The 13,424-nt window shown below is 42.8% G+C and overlaps 1 protein-coding gene across 4 annotated transcripts in view; it reads left to right on the top strand.

Moving 5' to 3' along the window:
• The window catches only part of PRR5L (proline rich 5 like), a 172,370-nt gene that overhangs the window by 72,643 nt on the left and 86,303 nt on the right, over positions 1-13,424 (top strand). Inside the window, exon 1 of one of the 4 annotated variants that reach the window (XM_062196297.1) lies at positions 13,277-13,421. The exons of the other annotated variants lie outside the window; for them this stretch is intronic. The gene's annotated coding sequence lies outside the window, so the exon portion shown is untranslated. Of the gene's footprint in view, positions 1-13,276; positions 13,422-13,424 lie in introns of those variants that run through there. 4 annotated transcript variants of the gene reach the window in all.

Genomic DNA, 13,424 nt, shown 5'->3' with positions numbered 1-13,424 from the left:
TCTGTAAAATGGGTTGTAATTACACCTATGTCTTAGGATGGTCATGGAGAAGAAGTTTGGTAAGCTTTTTAGTATAGTGCCTGGTACTTAGTAAGCTCAATAAAATGTAGTTGCTGTCATGATCAGGCACTCCCAAAAAAGTATTGCACAAAACTGGCAATTTTGATTGTGGCAGCCACTCTTTGTCCAAAGCTAAGCAAGCTAGTGTGGTCAGAATGTCACGCCAGCTCCTGGAGGTGTGCTGAGAGCTAGTTCACACAAGGGTAGTAGTTCTTGGAGGTGTGGAAGACTTGAGCCCTTCTGGCCCCGACTCCTGGCTCTTCTGCTTATGGAGGTGTAAACTCGGACAAATACCTGTCCAGGTGTCAGTTTGCTTTCTCCCTTCTCCCTCTCATTCTTTTTCTTCTAATGAGTGTTTACTGAGTGGCTGGTGCTTACAAGGGGGTGTTTACACAGGATAGGGGAAGAAATTGTTCAAGGTTACTCATTTTGTTTCTGCAGTGGAAAGTGAAGCAGGGGTATTTATAACTCTCTGTAAATTTGGGATACTAGTCAGCGAACTAGTCATGCAAGAAATTAAAAAGCAGAGTATAACCAGCCGACTCAATTACCGTCTTCCCTGGATCTTCTACAATGTGAGGCCCCTTTCAAAGCACGTTTGACTGAGGCCCCTTTCAAAGCACGTTTGACTGACGGGCGAGTCTTTTGTCTAGGGCAGCGTTTCCTCATCTGTGTTCTGTAGAAATACTGTTTCCTTTAGCTGTGAATAGTAATCCAGGAAAAGGAATTAAGTTATTGAATGCTTGCTTTCTGTTGATCACCTCCAAGTTTTTTTCTTTTTAGAAATTGTTAATTGACTGAGAGATAGTATTTGTAAATGTATATGGGGCAAGGGATGATACCTTGATACATACACACTCTGTGTGGTGAGCAAATTGTAGTTAGCATTTTCATCTCCTCTGATGCTGAACGTTTATCATTTCTATGTGTTGAGGACCTTTGCACTCTTGTAGTTCTCTGGAAAGATATCATAAATTGTTATAGACTATGGTTCCCCTACTGTGCTGTAACACAAGAAGTAATTAACTGAAAATTTTTTGCCCATTATCTAATCTGTCCCCAGTCCCTTTTCCCCTACCCTTCCTAGTTGAGAGACTAGTTGTGGTCACTATCCTACTCTCTTCTTCCATGGATCAACTTTTCTTGACTTCCACAAACAAATGAGGACATACAATATTTTGTCTTTCTGTGCCTGGCTTACTTCACTTAACATAATGTCATTTATTTCCTTCCATTTTGCCACAAATGACAGGATTTCATTCTTTTCATGGCTGAGGAGTAGTCTGATGTGTTTATATGCCATATTTTCTTAATCCATTGATCCAGTGATGGACAGCTTGGTTGATTCCATATCTTAGCTGGTATACAGATACATAATATGCTGTACTTCCAAAAATGATTTAATCAAGGAACCTTGCCACAGTAATGCTAGCAAGATCTCGAAAACAGTTTGAGAAATGCCCACCTAAGCTAGACATCATTGATGACAGTCAGCCCCCAAAACCCTGGTAACATTAGCATTATGCCAAGATGAGAAGCAGAGAATGGATGGGTCTGTATTCCTGTCATACCAGAACTACCCCCCAGTTAGCACAAGAGAATGATCAGAGTCCTTTGTGGAGGGTAGGCATGCACTAGGCTGGCTTGGTTCACCGTGACCAAGTCAAATACTCAAGCACTACCAGGTACAGCTGCTCCTAGGGGACAGGGCATCTTTGCTGTGGCCACTTTCTACTCCTGCAGACTTCTCTACATTTCCTGTGTCCAGCAGAATACCTCCCTGCTGTCCGTGATTTGGATGAGAAAGTTTACCTTGTCCAAACAGCACTGCAACTTCCTCTTCCTAAATTGGGGGGTCAAGATGACCAAAGTTGGCAAAGAACTCACAGTGGGAAATAAAACTGCATAATTTGTGGTTATGTCTACCTCTGACTATCTCTATGACCTTGGGAAAGACTAATCCAGTTCTTTCAATCTTAACTTCTTCATCCATAAAAAGGTGGATTACAATAGCATCATTTAATAATGTCTCAGGAGTAAGCGAAGTTCTGCTTGTAAATTATCTCATACAATGTCAGTATACTGTGTGTCTGTAATTGATGTCAGTTATAATGTTATTATAGAGTTCATATTGGGGGGAGGAAGTGGAAAATGAGGGGGAGAGGCATTTACAATGCTTAGTGTATGCTGTGAATTCCATTTTGCAAAGAAATTTTTAGATTAAAATGACAAATAAATGCATTTCCTGCAGATTTCTCTTTTGCTTAAGAAATAATTTATGAATGTGATTCTAGGCTGGGAGTGCTAGAAACTGATATAACTTCTTACATATTAATTAGTACCTTGGTTCATACATCAGTCAGTGGAGAATTTAGTTAGTATGAGTTAATTGCCCTAAGATGACTTTGGGCTTTACCCTGTGTGTGTATTTTGGCACCTAGGACATTGAGTTAGTGGTTAGAGGATTGTGTGATGGATTTTGACCCTTAGGAAGGCACTGGATTGCTTCAAGGGACTTTCAGTTAGGCCTGTTGACCACAGCCTAGATGAAGTGTGCTGATCAGAACCCTTTCACAGTAGAGATCAGAAACCTTCTCTCGGCCTCTTTCTTCCCTTCCCTCCTGCTCCTTCCCTCCCACACTGATAGGAATGAATAAGGATAAGCATCCATTCTTTATTCCATTTGGCTTTGTGTATGTCCAATGCAGACTATTATCCCATTCATTATTTACATTACATTTATGTGATTACACTCATTATATATTTTTGAAGGGAGGACATGTTTGAATATCATACTTTATGTTCAAGATGACCTTTCTATTTCTATATTCTTGGACCACTTATTGAAGCCCCCTTTATATTTAACAGCACACAATGATACAATACACATTAGAATGCAAAGAAAAGCTAAGACATACAAGGGCAATTCAAAAAGCTCATGGAAAATGAAATTACCAATAAAAGATAATTTTCTTTTGGTGCAAAAAATTGAAACCCATGCATAGTTTTTCATAATATACATTTTCCTTGGACGTTTTGAAGACCTATTATATGCATGGATTTCAAACATTTTTTACACCAAAATAAATTCATTTTTTAATTCTATTTTCCATAAGCTTTTTGAAGTGTGCTCATATGTTAACCAAATTAGAAATAGAATATAATACTAGGCTTTGCCATCAAGGACTTGGACATATATCTCTGGGGAAACAAACATTATGGGCAACAAACACATAAAGATTTCTTCATCTGAACATGATGCCTAATTAGTTTTTCCTTTGCCAATGGGGAGGAAAAATATATGGCAGTGTGCCAAGCACTATGGCAGATATTTCATATGGCTCCCTTAGACATTATGTAGGTCTCACAGAATCTCCAAGACACAAGTGGTGTCCACAGTGGAGACTCCAGTGAAGGAAGACATTGTCCCAGATTGTACTACCAGGTCTCAGGCCAAAGCTAAGGCTTCTTCCTCACAAGGAAACATTTACTGACAGTAAGGTTGGGCTGATACTAGAAGGGATGAATATTCTGGTCAATGTGTCTGGGTTTTGAAGAACAATCTTGCCTGGACTCTTTAGTAATTCAAATAAAAGGGGCCTCTTAGAGACACAAGGCCAAGAGCTTCCCCAACCTCCATTCTTTTTTTTTTTTTTGACAGGTGGAGTTAGACAGTGAGAGAGGGAGAGACAGAGAGAAAGGTCTTCCTTCCATTGGTTCACCCCCCAAATGGTTGCTACGGCCGGCGTGCTGTGCTGATCTGAAGCCAGGAGCCAGGTGCTTCCTCCTGGTCTCCCATGCAGGTGCAGGGCCCAAGGACTTGGGCCATTCTTCACTGCCTTCCTGGGCCACAGCAGAGAGCTGGACTGGAAGAGGAGCAACCGGGACAGAATTTGGCGCCCCAACTGGGACTAGAACCTGGGGTGCCAACACCGCAGGCGGAGGATTAGCCACGGTGCCGGCCCAACCTCCATTCTTTACCTCAATCTGCATGTATACACTAGAGTGTATGACTTCTCTGCTATGGGATTCTCACTATCTGATAGTTAATTCATTCATTGTTGGCTCCTCTATGACATGGTAAATGGAACAAACTCTTTTAGCAGAATGAAAAGGATGAAAGCCTAATTGGACAGAGTCAAAGAAAAGAAAAGAAAAAAATTAGGGGCAAAAAATATGGATAACTCTTTTGAGGTATTGTGTTCTACACAAAGGGGAAATATTTGAAGTAGCATCATACATGTTCCCCTTGGGGTTTAGGGGAGGGAGAGAGAGAGAGAAACAGGAGCTGGTATGCAATGGAAGGTTTGGCCTCAGATTTGGCACCACTATCCATCCCCAGTAACAAGGGGAAGGCAGCTTTAGGTTCTAGGAGGTGAATAGGTATGCCAGTGGAAAGCCCGTGTAAGTTATTGTAAGATATTCCCATGTTCTCACACAAAGAAGAAAAGAATGTTTGTAGGAGAGAGTGAGAATGTAGGAGAAAATTTGGAAATGATGAGGAGATATAGTGGGAAAGTGGAAAAGTGGATAGACTAGAAATATTCCATGTGAGAGGCAGTGGGGCCTTGTGGTAAGTTTAGAGTGAATCCCAGTGTTATGGTTGTATGAATTTCTTTAGCCATATTTACATCAATGCAGGAATAAAGCAGACCCAGACTGGATAAACTTTTGACTTAACAAAGCAAGCATAACAAAGTGAACAGAGGGGCCAGAGAGTCCAAGGTGTGTGTGAGGGAGATATTCCAGTCATGGACTCTCCTCTGAGTGAGGAGGGAAGTAAGGACAGAAGGAGGCTAGGCATCCAACTGATGAGGTACTGTTTCCCAGGGGACTGAATGACTTGTAAGAGTCAGGGCACTATAGGGAATGACCTGGAAAGACAGGAGGTGGAGGTTAGAGAGTGGGAGTACATGTCAATAGACAATGACAAGGTCAAGGCTGACCATGAGAGTAAGTAGCTGCTGTAGAAGGAAGTATAGGTCATTGGGATAGAGGTCAAAGATCCGAGTTGCCAGTATATTAGAAGAATTCTTTTTTATGGATATTGAGATCCATAAAAAAAGAATATTGCCAGGAGCAGTGCTGAAGAGGTTGACCATAAACCAGGAGTGAAAGAAGGGGACAATCCAGGAGTCCACCATGACAACAAGGAAGAATGTGGTGGTTTTAGAAGGATTGCTAGGACAGGACTGTGGTCTGGCCATGGCTCCATTAACAAGGAAAATAACTATTCTACCCTGTAGCCCAGTGATGCAATCTGTGTTAGAGAGAAACTACCACCATTTGAGAAGATTTGTGCAGAGGTAGGCTCTTAGGAGATAGTCCAGTTGGAACAGTGATTCTAAACTTGTGGTTCAGGGACCCTAGGGAGTCTCCAGGAGTGTTTTAAGGTCAAGAGGTGTGAGAACCACACTGAGGAGGGTCAGGAATGCTAAGGGGACATTCAGAAAAGAAGATGAAGGGCACTTTGTTGTTAATGATTGTATTGTGCTCCAGAGACCACAAGAGAAGATTCTGGAGGAATGGGGAATGTCTGGAAGACAGATCAGAAATGGATGTGGAAAACACATGTGATGATGACAATCTAAGGGCATTAAGAGAATTTGGAGCTTGACATCTTGTACTGATGGCTGGAGATGGAGGTGAAGGCCATAAGGAGACTGGTCTTGATGACCTTAAAGTAGAATGGTGATGAGGCTGTGAATGACATCAGGATACAAAGGGCACATGGAGCCAGCGTCCACTGAGGGAGGAATGAAGCCAGGAGATCAGTTGTCTTATCTACCTTGTGACTCCTTAGTTTGAATTCTTCAAGGGCAGTCAGGTGGATAGACCTCACCTGCTCTGTGTCAGGTGCCTACTCCCAGGAGGAGTCACCTGATACAAGTCATGGGATAATCCAATCTGCTGCCTGATGCTACAGAGTTTGAGGTATATGATGGTTTCTGGAGAAGAGGGTATGCGCTGGCTGTGTATCCCCAGATGCCTTCTATGTTGACTGAGGAAGATGAAAAGCTGTTTTTGGGATAGCTTTGAGTATTTACTTGGAAAGTTTCCCATTCAGTCCTGCCTCAAGGTGCAGTGATGGGTTAAGTGTGCACTGACCTTACAATGTGCCACAAACATTGGCACCAATGTTTTCCATTGTCTCTGGATGCAAAAGGCCTTCTGAGACACAAATGGAGCAATACAATGACAGCATTTTTGGTTGTGGTGGTGCTGAGTAGGTTGTCATAGATAAAGCCAATGTTCCTTTATTAGAGGAGAAAATTTGGAAATGAATCTAGACAAGTGGTAGGTTGGTGGAGGAGCTTGCCCAAAGAATTTTTGGGTCAGATCTGCCATGCTGCACAACCCCAGGAGATACTATTCAGAATGCAGTTTAAGTGACTGATGCTCCTTGCAGTAGTGTAATACAGAAGCCGGCTATGAGTGCCTTCCCTGTGCATGCCAACATCTTACTTCCACATTGTCTCCTCTAAAATTTCATTGTCATCATCATCATCATCTCAACACATCAATTTTTGCATTTAAAATGTATTTAAATGAACACACATTTGGAGAATGTAGTCAAAAGAGGGTTTATTTCTCACATGAATCTCTTCCTCTTCTCTACTGAATAATTCCCATATGCCCTCAAAATATGCCCTCCTATTTATTACTCATTCAATAATAACAAAGCAATCAAGCCAACAAATTTTCTCTTGATCATCCATCACCTCCAGTTTCAGACCCATTTCTTTGCTCCCCTTTGTAGCAAAATTCTTTGAAAGAGTGGTTGATATTCCCTATTTCCTCAGCTAACTCTCCTTCCTTCTCTCCCTCTCTGTCTCTCTCTCTCTTTGTCAGCTCACTCTGATGTTACTTCCTCCTACACTACTTCAGGGCCACTAATGACCTCCATTTCCCCAGGAAGAGTTCATTCTCTGTTCTCCTTTTAGTTGACCTTGTAACAGAATTTGGCCTGCTTGACCCATTTGACCCATTCCTGTTTCTGCTAGCACCTCCTTCTCTAGCCTTCTATATATCACGCTCCTGTGGGTTTTCCCCCACCATATCGTTAGCCACTTGTTTCTTCTTGTGCATCTGCTGGTTCCTCTTCTCCTAGCCATAGTTAGACTTCCTGGCTTCCATTCTCTGTTTATACTTACTCTACAAGGCAACATACTTAGTCCCTTAGTTTTCAATGCCATCTATATATGCTGAGAGTTCTCCAATTTGTCTTTCAATGCTTGGTGCTACCTTATATATTCATTATTTTTTTTTTTTTTTATTTTTGACAGGCAGAGTGGACAGTGAGAGAGAGAGACAGAGAGAAAGGTCTTCCTTTGCCGTTGGTTCACCCTCTAATGGCCGCCGCGGTAGCGCGCTGCGGCCGGCGCACCGCGCTGTTCCGATGGCAGGAGCCAGGTGCTTATCCTGGTCTCCCATGGGGTGCAGGACCCAAGCACTTGGGCCATCCTCCACTGCACTCCCTGGCCACAGCAGAGAGCTGGCCTGGAAGAGGGGCAACCGGGACAGGATCGGTGCCCCGACCGGGACTAGAACCCGGTGTGCCGGCGCCGCAAGGCGGAGGATTAGCCTGTTGAGCCACGGCGCCGGCCTACCTTATATATTCAAAAGTCTGTTTGCCATGTCCTCCTTGGCTCTCAATCATACATTTCAAATGTAACATGGATAAAGCAGAACTAACAATTGCTCTAGCATCACTCTCCATCTCGCATCTTTTCCATTTCAGTGAATGGCATCACTCTCTACCCTGTTGCTCCACCAAAAACATGAAGCATAATCTGTGACCCTTTTCCTTTCCTCACACATCCCGTACATCAGAAAGTCCTATTTCTTTAGTTCCTTCATGTTTTACAGATCAGCATTGTTCCAAACCTAATCCAAGCATCATGACCTTTTCCTTGATTTATGGTAAGCACCTGCTGAAAGAGATTGCCAGTCTTCACTTTTGCCCTATTTATACTTCATCTACCACACAAGAACCAGTGGGCTCCTTCCAATGTAGAAAGAGCATCACATTACTTCCTACCTAAAACCCTTCAGGGATTTCCTGCTGTGACCACACTCCTCACCATGACCTCCCACGCTCACCATGATTTGACCTTGATCTATTCCTTGGCACTCATTTTGTTCCCCTCTCCATGTTTACTATACCTCCACCATAGGGGCCTGCCTTCTCCCTGTCTAATTAGACAGAGCCTCTGACTTGGCCATTTCTTCTGTTTGGAGCAGTTCTTCTGTTCCCCTGAATATCTCTGATAATTATTTAAGTCTCAACTCCAAAGTTACCTTCCCTGAGAGACCTTCCCCAATGGTACTAGCTAAGGCCCTTCTCTTCCTCCCTTGTTACCCTAGCATCTTATTTTATCCTCTTCATAGCATCTATTGGAGCCTGAAATGATCTCCTTTATGAATTTGTTTCCATGTAATTGTTTGTCTTCTGCTCCTTGATGGTACAGACTGTGTCTTTCTTGTTCACTGCTGCATCTCCAGAACTTGGCACAAATAAGTGACCAACCAATATATATGTCAACCAATTAACTGAATTGCATTTATTTTCAAAATGCATTCAGATTTAATGACTTAGCAGCCCCTTTAGAATGGAGGGCAGATACTCCAGAATGCCAAAAGACCAAAGATAGTAAAACCTAACATGCCAGAAATAGTTTACTATCAAGACGAAAATGAAAAGCACTAGAATGATTTTTTTTGTTTATGTCATTCGAAAATTCTCCCCAGAAAAACAAACTTTAAGGTTCTCAGTTTTTCTACTGTGAAAGTTAACAGGGAAGAATAAGGGCAAACTTATTTCCAGTTGTGTGCTAAATCTTCCTGCTCTTCCAAAGGTCACTGATTTTACACTCTGGTGTTAGCTCAGATGCAGAGCATATTTCTCAGATGGTCCTGTTTTTATGGATGGTTCAGTGCTGTGGATGTATATTGAACACTTAACGCAAGTTCTTTACATATATCTGGTGTTTATCATGAGTAACTACATTAACCTATTTTATGATCAGAGCACTGAGAACTTGAAAAACTGTTCCAAGGCACCATGTGTGTGGGAGATCCACCTGTATTCCTCATTAAAGCAAAAATTATTTATTTACTTGAAAGGCAGAGTGACAGAGAGAGAATCTCACACACACACAGATTCCATCCACTGGTTCACTCTCCAAATGCTAGCAACTGTCAGGGCTGGGCCAGGCTAAAGCTGGAGCAAGGAATTCCATTCTGGTTTCCCATATGGGTAGCAGGGGCCCAAACACTTGGGCTGTAATCGGCACCTTACCAGTCATATTAGCAGGAAGCTGGACCAGAGCAGAACAGCTGGGACCAGGAGGTGTCACAAGCAGACTCTTGACTCACTGCACAGCAGTGCCCACCTCTCCCACCCCCAAGCTGTGCCCCTCATTTGCTTTGTACTTAGCATTAACACAGGATCTTAGATTTACAGGGTTTTGCTCTTTTCTATCTATGAGAAGAAAACTTATGGGAGGATAGGATGCTTTTCTTCACTGGAATTCTTTTATGATATAATATAAGCCATTGCACCATTGTAGAAGGAGTTCTGAACTGGAAATCAGTCCATGAACACCTACGTTTGGCAGACATTTGTTTTACACCTATTGTGTACCAAATCCTTAAAGTATTAGATGCTGTGATTCAGTAAATTGAAGTGATTTTCCTTGTTATTCAGAGCTGGGATCAATTCACCAGATCAAGGAAGAGCATAGTATAAAAGAGCACTGAATTCATATCAGAAATCCCTGCCTTGTCCTTTCTTGCCTGTGTATAACATTGGACAGTCACTTAATCCTTCCTGAACTTGGTCTGATGAAGCAATTTGATGATAGAAGTGAGTAATGGGGATGGGGTGGGCAGGCATTGTCTTGGGAACACAGGAAAGTAGACATCAGGCCTCTGGCAGAGCAGGAACTGAAAGGTGGTTCTGACCCCAGTGCAACTCCACACTGGCTCCTCTGCTTCTCCCTGGCTTATTGACTTCTTCCCTCCCTGTCAACCCCATAGCTTCCTTTACCTCAGCAGGATTCAGATTCTGTGGTTTGAAAAATGATTTCTCCCGCTAGGGGAAAAGTGGTCTGAACCCATGTCATCCTGTTGCATCATTTCTGCTTGCTCATAGCTCTGGCCCCTCCTAACTACCACCAGCACCCCTCTCTAGCCACATTGGGAGTGGCAGGGAAACGGGTGAAGCAGGCCAGAAACAAGAGAAGGAGGGAGTGGCTGGGATTGTGGCAAGCTGGAAACTGCGTGTAGTCTCTAAAAAGGAGAAAAGCACTGAAGAGGCAGCCAACTTGGCCCTACCAGCCTGTAGGAAAAATTAGGCCAACTCTTCCAGGTTTTTCAAGGCAAGTTGAAAATCCATATTGTTTTACATGATGTTTTCTTAGTTTTTAAAAGATTTGTTTGTTTATTTGAAAGTCAGAACCACAGAGAGAGAGGGAGAGGTCTTCCATCCTTTGGTTCACTCCTCAGGTGGCTGCAGTGGCTTGGGCTGGGCCAGGCTGAAGCTAGGAGCTTGGAGCTTCTTCCAGGTCTCCCACATGGGTGGCAGAGCTCAAGTACTTGTGCCGTCTCCCCCTCCTTTCCCAGGCCATTAGCAGGGAGCTGGGTTGGAAGTGGAGCAGCTGGGACTTGAATCGGTGTCCATATGGGATGCTAGGGTCATAGGTGGCAGCTTTACTTGCTATGACACAACACAATTCCTGTTTTCTTATTTTTAAATTTTGACAAGTAATTCAGAAAAATGTTGACGCTGTGGCATTATAACAGTGTATATCCAACTGGTCCATAGGCAGTCTGCAGCTTCTAGAATCCAGAGTTCAAAGTCAGAGCAAAAGTCATTTTAGCTTCTGTTTTGCATACTCATGTGTGTGTGTGTGTGTGTGTGTTAGTACATGTGTGGGTGTGTTCACATTCTTGAAAAGGAATCTGCCCCAAAGCACCTTTGGGGCCAGTATCCCAGGACAAATATATAAATTGGCTTCACCTGGGTCAGGTGCCTATTCTTATCACTGAAATGGCTGCCCAACGGCTACGCTGTCAGTAGGGGCTAGATTGGGCCAATCTCCATTTCAGAGGCAGTGTGCCTGGAAGTTTTACGGTAGACACTTAGAGTTACCTCCTGCATAAGGGAATGCTTCACTAGAATGATTTGTCCTGATTTCTCCTAACAAAATTCTGTTTCTTAGTAAGAAAAGGCAGCGTTCATCCCATTAGCAGAATTTTGGTTAAAATTTGTTTAGTGATAAGTATAATATGTACTATTTTTTTAAATACATGCTATTAATATGTACATGAAAATATTGGCTACCACTCTTTTTAAGAACAGTTTGCTTATAACATGAGCAACTCTCAGGGTTAGAAAAGACTGTCACCTCTTTAAACTCCCTTCTAGTCCTTGAATATCTTCTATGCATCCCCAGCAAGCTGGGATGCTCATCCTCCCGCAATGTGAATACCTCCCTTTACCCAGGAGCCCACTTCTTTTGGAGGGAACACTTCCATCCTTGGACAGGCCTGAAGATTAATTTTTTTTTCTTATTGCAAACAATACTCTGTCCACCATAGGCAATCAATACCAACTCTGCTAAATGAATTCATTTGTGTTTTTACTTAGTGGGTACATACTATGTGTCTGACACTGTTTCAGGAACTTGGGTAACATCAGTGAACAAAACAAATGATTGTGCATTTGTAGGGATGATGTTCTAGCCTGGATGTAGGAGGCAGAAAGAGAGAGAAAGAGAGAATTTTTAAAAAATCAATCATGTACTATGTACCAAGGTGATAGACATTATGGGAAAAAAATATAGTTGAATGAGGGGGTTGAAGGAGGACAGAATTGCAATTTTAAATAGAATAAGGTAGGCCTCATTGCACACAGACCGAAGATGAGAGGTTAGACTAAATGCTCCCCAAATCCATCTCTCTACAGCTCTGTAGTACTGGCTCCTTTTTCATGTCCCAGGCCTGAGGATGGTAATAGCTGGGCATCTTTGGAATCCAGCAGGGAATCTAGACGGTTTCTCTTTTTGAATTCATTAAATCCTCATAGCAGCTCTAAGAGCCACTTGTACCCCCATCTGCACAGGCGTAAATGATGCTCAGTGAAGTTAAGTAACGTGGCCAGCGCTGGCGTTCTAGGAAGAGGAGGAGGTTGTCTCTGGCTCTTGCCTTTGATCTGTAAGCCCCCAGAGCAGCTGCTTTGGAGACCTGAAGCTTTTCTTCCCCAGGCATGTGGCCTGTCCCTTTCCTGGTCTGTGATTCCTGGGATGACATTTAAAGGCTTTTCCTCTCCTGGGGTTTCTGTTGGGAATACTTTCCTTTTATCTAATGTCATGGGACCAGTGAGACACCCATGGGGTGCCATCAACCCTACCTCAGCAACAACATAACTTTTGTAAGGTCATGGTTATGCTTCGTTTTGACGCATACTTGGTACTTTCAAAAGTTCGTGGAAAGTGGAATTAAAAGATATGTATATTTTAGTGCAAAAAAGGATAAAATCCATGCATAGTTTTTGCATAATACTCATTTCCACAAATTTTTTGAAGATCCCTCGTATGTATGGATTTTCATTTACCATTTAATTCCACTTTCCACATACTTTTCAAGTGCCTTGTACATATTTTTCTTCAACAAATGTCACTGTGGTTTCCAAGCCTATGTGTGATATGTGATCGGGCAGCCTTTTAAAATGATTTCCTGCTCAGCCATAGGGTGAAATTATGCAAGCCAGCGAGTCTTGCAAACAGCTGCATCAAATTCTCAACACCTGCCAAAAAAAAAAAAAAAGTTTTGAAAATACTTTTACATTGTTTTTCATGTTTGGATTGGTTGGTTTTTTGTGGTTTCAAACTTTGAAGGACCCTCCAACTCATTAAAGCTGCAGTCCGAAACAGAAGTTGGGCACTTCAAAGAATTTTGCAAATCTGAGGCAGACATAGAGTTCACTTGAATTACATTTCTATGAACTCACTTAAAACACCTTCTGGAATTGGTCTGGGGATTGTTTCTTACCGGGAAAAACACACGACCAAGAAACAAACTCCGGCTCTAGACCTTTACTCTGCCCGGCCCAGCTCCTTTAAAGAGATGCAGAATCAGCTCTTGGCTTCTTGGCAGAGTTTCCCATCTTGGGGGTCAGATCTCCTCTCTGGTGAGACAAACGCAGCACCAAGCTCTCTTGAGCTGCTGCATCCTCCCCGACTTTTTAAGTCAAAGAGCTAGGATTTCCTCAAATTGTTGCCCTCGATGTAAATGCAGGGGCCCTCTCCCCCTCTCCCCAGCTGCAGGGGCGGAGGAGAAGAATGGGGTGAAAGACGGTG

This window comes from Lepus europaeus, chromosome 7, assembly GCF_033115175.1.
Source record: "Lepus europaeus isolate LE1 chromosome 7, mLepTim1.pri, whole genome shotgun sequence".
NCBI lineage: Eukaryota > Metazoa > Chordata > Mammalia > Lagomorpha > Leporidae > Lepus > Lepus europaeus.
Note: the sequence above shows the minus strand (reverse complement) of the source record. Positions and strands in the feature narration are given on the sequence as shown.